Genomic DNA, 8,676 nt, shown 5'->3' on the forward strand with positions numbered 1-8,676 from the left:
TGAGACTTTTTAAAAAGTTTTATGATTAAATAACATTTTACTGAATATTAATAAAGGTTTTATGATAAAATACAACTGTTCCTTATTCTACTGTTCCTAATTTTACCTCATTTTCTCCTCAGGAGCAAAAGTTTCAATTTTTTTAGATTTTTCTGAGTCTTCAAAAAATATTTATATGCCTTTTATCCTTTGACTAATCAATTTTAGATATTATCTAATTTCTATTATAGTGGATGAGAATTTAGTTCTCCTATACCATAATTCTGTTCTTTTAACTCCCCAGGCCATCCAAATAGTAATTTTGAAAATTTTGGTTAGATCAATATTTAATGTTTTTATTATTCGGCTATGCAAATATTCATAGCTGAGCATTGTAGTGTATTACGATTATATTTCCTTTATGTTTTTCTTGAAGTTAATCCTTGCTTTTTATTTCTTTGGATTTTTGTACTCCTCACTCATTCTTGCAATGTCTTCCTCTTTATACTATTTTCTGCAAAGTTAGTCACATCAAGTAATTTGTCAGGTCATATTTTTTTTCTTGGAGACACTCTGGGAGACCTTGTTCTCTTCCTTCAGGACTGGATGCTCTCTAGGATACCTGCATAGCTCTGATTCTGGATTCCTGCATTCTGCATCTTATGTCTTTGTCTCCTCTTCCTCCTCCTCCTCCTCCTTCTTCCTTCTTCTTCTTTTCTCTTTCTTCTTCTTCTTCTTCTTCTTCTTCTTCTTCTTCTTCTTCTTCTTCTTTCCTTCTTCTTCTTCTTCTTCTCCTTCTCCTTCTTCTTCTTCTTCTTCTTTTCTCTTCTTCTTCTTCTTCTTCTCTTCTTCTTCTTCTTCTTCTTCTTCTTCTTCTTCTTCTTCTTCTTCTTCTTCTTTCTTCTTCTTCTTCTTCTTCTTCTTCTTCTTCTTCTTCTTCTTCTTCTTCTTCTTCTTCTTCTTCTTCTTCTTCTTCTTTCTTTCCTGTCTCCTATATTTTGTTGTGTTAATGTAAAAGGCATAGTGACAACATCCTCAGTTGGTCTGTCTCTTCCACTGGCCAGTTGTTAACTGGGATCTTCTTTTACCATCATCCTAGAAAACCGTTTTTCTTCTTTTATGTTGGATTTCCTCTTTTTTTGTATCCTGTGTCTTCCTTCTTATTGTTTTATTCCCTTGTTTTGCTTTTCTCATCAATTTTATGAGGACGTGAATGTGAGAAGTAAATTTTTTGAGACTTAGCATGTCTGAAAATGTCTTTCATTGTATAAAATCTAGGCTGGAAATTAATCTCCTTCAGAAATTTGAAGACATTATTCTATTTTTTTTTAAAGTCCTAGCTTCCTTTCAAGAAATCTGAACTTATTCTGGTTTTTAAATTATTTATAAACAAATTTTTTTTTCTCTGTGAATTCTTTTAGAGTTTTTTTTTGTTGTTGTTGTTCGTACTGCTCCTGATAATGCCTCTTGGTAGGTATTTTAGATTATTTTTGTTGCAATAATGTTGCATTACAAATAGCTCCTCATATCAAGGACTTTGTCTCACTCATGGGTCTGCAAGTCAACTATCTGTGGTACTGTGTATGTTTATGGGTAAAATTCAGGTACTGTGTTTTTCACTTGGACCCAGGCTGAAGGAATGTCAGCTTACTGACGCATGATCTCCTTAGGGCCCAAAGTAGGAGTGAAAGGAGTCAAGTCAAATGACACACGCATGTATAAAGTTGTTGCTCAGATATGGAATTTGTTAAATTCAGTTATATTTCATGGTCTAATGCAAGTCACATGACCAAACTCAAAGTCAATAGAGCAAGGAAGTTTCTCTGCCTACAGTGATGCAAAGCTGGGTGAGAAAGGGAAGAAGAATGGATACTACTACTATTACTCACCGTGGGGATATAGCTTCATCCAGTGAATGGGTAATGACAGGCCGTTTCAGTGGAGAAACTCATGTCATTCACTTTTGAGCAGTTTTTTGAATAATTTTATTCATAATTTCCTCCCCTTGATATTATTTATTCTTGATTTCTAGAATCCCTATTTTCCCAGCACATTACCTCTTGATCTTGCGTTCTCTTCCTTCCTATTGTTACAACTCTTCAGTTCTTTTTCTACTTTTCTAATCACTTTTATCTTCCAGCTCTTCCATCAAAAGCCTTTTCCATTTCTTTAATCATGTACATATGCGCACACATGTTATTTTGTGTCCATAAGTATGTATATACATATACATTATATACATATGTTATTCTTCAAGAGCTCTACTTTTGTTCTTGAATGCTTCTCTTACTTTTTTGGAAGATATCATATAGTTTTGTTTGTTGTTTTAATTTTTCTTTCTGCATAGTATCTGTTTCTTCTAAGTTGTGCTTTCTATGTGTTTTGGTCTCTTTCACGCTAGAGGATTCTTTCAAGAATCCTTGGTCATCTGCACATAATTGTAGTATATGTGCTGCCGAAGTGGGCACTATCTGCATATAATTTAAAACAGAGTGTTCAGAAGCTGAGTGGAGACACGGGGTGCTTGGGCAAGGTTTGTCAACAGGGTGGGCCTGAGTGGGCCTTTCTTGGAAACCTCCTCATGTCAGTATTTCTAGGTTTTTCTTCTTAGTCTGACAGGGTTTTAAAGAAGACTTAGAATCTTCTGTCTGGAGAGGGAAGAGAGGCTGTTATAGGGCCACAGAGATGAGAGAGCTGGGACTCTGAGACTGCAGTCCTCCATAGCCTGATGTCCACTCATTACTCTTGTTTGAAGGGTACCTCTGCCACCCCAAATCCTCTGGTACCCTCTTCAGAGAGTAAAATCCCCCAGTCTTCCACGGGAGAAGAAGGACAGCAATTCAGGGTGTGGGGAGGAGGAGTGCCTGGTGCCGTGAGTTATGAAGCCTTCTGAAGATTCTTGCAGTCGATGACATTAGTTTTTCTCTTTTTCCACTACAGTTCTAAGATTCACTTTGTTGGATTTGCTATGTCAGTTATTCCTCATCTATTTGCCTTTCAGCTACCAAAATGTGGAGTTGTCTCCTCTCGTATTCCCCCCATTTTGGGAATCTATGTCTTTTTAGAAAATACTTTCAGTGTCATTTTAGAAGAGGAAAAGGAAGAAGCAAAAATTGATAGGCATGTGGTCAATCCACCATTTTTACTTCCAAGTAATAATCATTAATCATTTTTTTTTGCCTTTTATCCAGATTCCCATTACAAGGGCAATGATAACATTTGCTTGAAACATCTTCAGCTATAGAGGTCCTGGAGGAGAAAAATGATATTCTCTAGGGTAGCAATTTCTCAGAAGCCTGATCCTTGAGAGGCGTAGTAAAAACAGCTATCAGTTATTGAATTACCATAGTAGGTCAAATGCTGCATTGGCTGACCTACATATAATATATCTAGTCCTCTGCAAGCTCATTTTGTTTGTTGTTTGTTTGTTTTACTGCATGTAGAAGATCAGAGGTAAAGGAAATTTAAAGGAATTTATCCAGAATGTTCAGTCAGTAAGAAGTGAGTTGGATTGAAATCCAAACCTGATTCAGAGACTCTTCCTTGTATCCCATCTGACTTTCTACTTTTTAAAAAAATATTTTATTTATTTATTCATGAGAGACACAAAGAGATAGAGGCAGAGACATAGACAGAAGGAGAAGCAGGCTCCATGCAGGAAGCTCGATATGGGACTTGATCCTGGGAGTCCAGGATTATGTCCTGAGCCAAAGGCAGACATTCAACTGCTGAGCCACCCAGGAGTCCCTGACTTTCTACTTGTTAATTAATGCAACTTGTAGATAACTAAGTACAGAGTGCATTAGTAGCAGTGATGAGAGAGAGATGGAACAAATCAGCAATTTTTTTTAAGAAACATTTATTTGAGAGAAAGAGAGAGAGAGAGAGAGAGAGAGAGAGAGAGAGAGAGAGCATGAGAGTGTGGGCAGAGGCAGAGGGAAAGGAGAAAAAGATAATCCATCCCAGGGCTCCATCCCATGACCCTGAGTTCACGATCTGAGCTGAAATCAAGAGTCAGACGCTTAACCTACTGAGCTGCCCAAGAGCTTCTCAAATCAGCAATTACTCGATGACCCATGTGGAGCAAACTCATGATTAGGATGAGGAAAAGAGGTGATGATTCCTTCCAGCAGCACCCTCTTTCTCTCTCTATTTCTGTTATATTGAACCAATCCTAAAACCAATACTGAATTACTGTTCTTTAGTGACAGATGAACTTTAAAGAAAAAAACAAAAACAAAAACATTAAACTAGTTGTTTTTAAGGATCCATGGAACTGGTTGGTTTTCCCTGAAGCTCTTCAAGATGAAACCAGCACTTGCTGATTACTTCAATGAGAATAAATGAACTTTATTTTTAATAGACCGTGGACTTCCTAACCACTATGTGGCCTGATTCAATATGAACAGAATTAAACCTCCACTTCCTTTGCTGAGTGTTAACAAAAGTCAACACTTGGATATCTCAAGGACATCTCAAACTCAACGCATCTTATATTGTCCTTGTAATCTTTTGTAAACCTGCTCTCCTCTGTCTCCCCGTCTTCATGGCAAAGGCAGTATCCCCCAGCTGCATAAACCGGGAGACTAGTAATGATCTTTGAAATACTCCCATTTGTTATTCTTTCATATCAGATCCATAAACAAATGTTCCAAATTTGACCATTCACTAAGTATCCTTCTCTACTGCCAACTTCCCAGTGTAAGCTCTCCTCCTTTCTCACCTACATTCAGTTGTAACTAGTTTACCAGCATCTTATGGTTCCCTCTGGTTCACTTTTTTTTCCTCCTGTAGCAAGAAAACTTTGATGTCTTTCTACCATTTTTAAGATAAAAAATCAGATTCCTTAAGAGTCAACCTGGCTCTGCTGACTGTCACCTGCTTCCCTTTCCGGATCTCATGCTTTCCACTTTCTTTGCTTTTGGTCTGGTCATCCTGAGCTTCTTTCAGGTATGGAAATGTGCTAGTTCCTTCTCAGGAACACAGGGCCTTTGAACATGCTCCCCACATTTTAGGAGACCCTTATTCAACTACTTTGTCTAGTTAACCCTGCTTTTCAAAAACTTCAGACAACAGCTCAAAGGTTGTCTTCTCAGAGAGAACTTCCTTGACTTCTGAGTTTACTAGTAATAAGATCTCACAGAAAATTTATTTTTCTTTAGAGTATCTATCTATATGAGAAATCATCACATATCTCTTGCCAGCAGTTAATGAAAGCAGAATGTTTATTGACCATTATTTCTCTATAGATGAGGACAATGTCTGACACTTAGTAAGTGCTTAATAAATATGCACTGTGGAATCCATGAGAGATAGGACTGAACATATTTTTTAATCGCATTGACAATCCAGCATCGCTGGGTGCTCAATGAATATATGATAAAATGGATGAGTGAGTGAAAGATTAAGTGAACAAATAAAATGTTTTATAAAGATATGGTGAGGGAACGTATGGAAGCATCAGTTCAGTGGAAGGAAGAGGAGAAGACAGTCGTGATGTCTTCCTGGGAGCCAGGATAACCAAGCAAAAGAGAGCTTGAATTACGAGCCTGGTGCATAGGGTACACGAACAAAGAGAAAGGAGGCCTGGTCTTTGGAGGAAATCCTAAACATTTCAGCCTGGTTAGGAAGTTAGATATGAGAAAGGAAGGTATTTATTAGCCTGCTCCAAAGAAGACCCAGAAGAAATGCGTAATAATCCCCCATGAGTAGATCTGACAACAGTGAGGATGAGTCAGAAAGAAAACAGACAACGGGAACTTCCTCTTTGTAGAAGGCATAGATCACATGCATTTGAGCTTCACCAGCTCCTGGGTGTTTTATCAACACAGAGCTTCAGCTCGGCTGAGAAAGGAGCCAAGAGTGGCGCTCAGATGATGGGGGCACTGTAACTGAGCTAACGCGATTAGTCTCAATGGATGAAATATGAATGGGCTGCCTGAACAACAGGCCTCAGGCTTACAAAATCATGACAGAAAAACCGGGTGCCAAAATAGCATAGGGATTTAATACCCATTTCTGCCCGGACAGTCAAAACAAGAGCTGGAAAACATATTTCTCTTGCACCCCTGAGAATTGTTGGAACTCCAATTACCATTAGAATTGCCCTCCACAGAGCCTGAGAGGCCCAGCGTGGACCTCCTGTGTACACAGACCCAGGAAGCCTGGCCTTGTCCATCTCTCTCCTTCTCCCCACTCCTGCCTCCTGGGTGGGGGGCCACCAACCACATGGCCAGAGGCACCAACATGTCACTACTGCAACAGTTTCCTTATATTTGGTCAGATCTACTTAGCATAATTCTTTCCAATTCCATGTGTTTCTGTCTCACTCATTATTTACGTATGCTAGCACTTCCTTAATTTCTACAAGAACCAGCTTTGGCCGCCAGCAGCTCATGTTCTTCCTGTTTCCTGTCATTGCTCACCTCTTATTCTTTCTAATCAATGTCTCCTGATTTAATCCTATTTTGCCTCCACCTGCTCCCCCGACCTCATATGTGCCACCAGCATCCTGGTCGCAAGGGCACCTCTGCTCCAGTTGGTCCCAAAGAACCTCAGTCTGTCTTTCTCACTCTGCTTTGCCTTCAGGCCATAAACACTGAGTACTCAGGCTTTCCCTGCAATTGTTTGCAGCCATGTGCAATGTCTGTCATTAAAGGCCAAATGTCTGGAATCTAGCATGACTGAGATTTTAGGTGGAGCCTTCTGAATGCAGAGGTTCCACAGATGCCTTAGGAGTCTATGCCAGTGACAGAGATAATCGAAGGATATTGTCAGTTCAAGTTGAGATCCGGAATATTTCTTTCAATAGAGACTCATCCCTGGAACCACTAAAACACTTCGACTTTCAAAGCTTAAGGTGGATTCAAAGAAAATTGCCTACATTTATTGCCAAGTTTCAGGGTGTGTGTGTGTGTGTTCAGGCTGCTATAACAAACACCACAGACTGGGTGTAGCCTAAATAAACAACATATCTCTGTCACAAGTTTGAAGACTAGAAGTCTGAGGTCAGAATGTCAGCCCAGTGGGGTTCTGGTGGAGACAGATAGCCATCTTCTCGCTTTATCCTCACATAGGGGGTGGGGGAAAAGACTCTGTCTTATAAAGGTACAAATCCCATTCCGGGGCTCCACTCCATGACTCCATCATCATCTCCAAACACTATCACACTGGGGATGGGGCAGAGAGTAGACACATGAATCTGGGCAGAGGCACATTCAGTCCATAGAAGTGTGTGCATATGCCTGAGTGAGGTTTATTTTTCTGAGGATGGGGTTGTATTCCTTCTTTGCCAACTCAACCATCAAAGCATGTGATAAATTCAAAGAGCCCTAGACTCAGATCCATTTCTCCACCTCTTACAATCTCGTCAAATGCAAGAAAGCTAAATAACCTCCTCATGCTGAAGCTCGGAGGGCTTCTCCACAAAATGGCAGGACTGTATCTGCTCCTCCTGAAATAAGTGGAGCATCGTGTCCTGCATCCATGCACCTGGATGCTGAGGTGGTTGAGGTCTAGAAGTGAGCTACTTCTAGTGGGGACCCAGCTGTGAGTGAGTGATGGGACTGAATGTTGACAAGTATTTAGATTGTGGCCTATATCATTAGGAGAAAAATTCTCTTCTTTTCCTACCCTATTGAAAACAATTAGATGACCTTCACATTTCACCCAGACTCTACAATCAAACAAACTCGTAAATGGAGCCATCTATGTCTTGGTTTTACTGATTTCCTGATTTTAGAATAACCCTGAGTAATTCTGGTTGAACATAGAAAACATCTACCTCAATGATTCCTTATGTCAGAACAAGCACAATTTCTGAGTCCGTTTTTAATTTTACATTTGCAAAGAATTTGAACAAACAAAAAAACAAAGCAAAACTTTGTGAAAACCATCATTTCACAAAGAAGAGTCAGGGCCACAGCACGTTAAATAAGTGAAATGATACAGAAAAGAAATGGTGGATTCGGGATCAAAAACATTTGATCCTCGGTACCAGGCCAATGCTCCCTTCTTCTCCACTCTGTTTCCCAATGTTTAGCCATATATGTTTACAATTGTAGAAGATTGGATGAAAACATATAAACATTAGTAATCCTAGTTCCCTCAACTTAAAGGTACAACAATAAACCAATGGCTCAGTAACGACATCACACAATCACATTCATAAGACCTTCTGTGACCTACCTGAAATGTTAGTATAGTTTCACCACAGGTTTCCATCACACCTCAGGCTGCCACCCGGAATCCCTTGTACAACTACCTCAGCCTTTCAAAGGGTCTCCCTGGACTTTAGCAGACACATCGGCCACAGTATGAGACTTCTCAACTTCAAAATCCCCCGTGCTTTTCCATCTCCTTGGAACAAAGCCCGGCCTTTTGTACTTGCCCACAGGGTGCAGTGCAATGTGGCTTTAGCTTCCTCTCAGTCTTCTCGAACATTAGGTTCCCTTTTGCTGTCTTGTCTCTATTCAAACTTGATTGCTTTCAGTTCTCTTATCATGCCTACTGTCCATGGGCTGCTTCCTGGAACGTTCCTTGATATGTGGCTTCCTCCTGTCCATCCTTACAAGGGGCTAACTATTTGGAACACTTCTCTTCAACACTCTTCTAGAATCCTCTAGTGTCTTCTGACCATTTTATGTGGCTAGGCATCTACGCTCTACTCTCTGCTGTTGTTTGGTTGGCATTTGATTT

Source organism: Nyctereutes procyonoides, unplaced genomic scaffold (assembly GCF_905146905.1).
Source record: "Nyctereutes procyonoides isolate TBG_1078 unplaced genomic scaffold, NYPRO_anot_genome, whole genome shotgun sequence".
Lineage (NCBI taxonomy): Eukaryota > Metazoa > Chordata > Mammalia > Carnivora > Canidae > Nyctereutes > Nyctereutes procyonoides.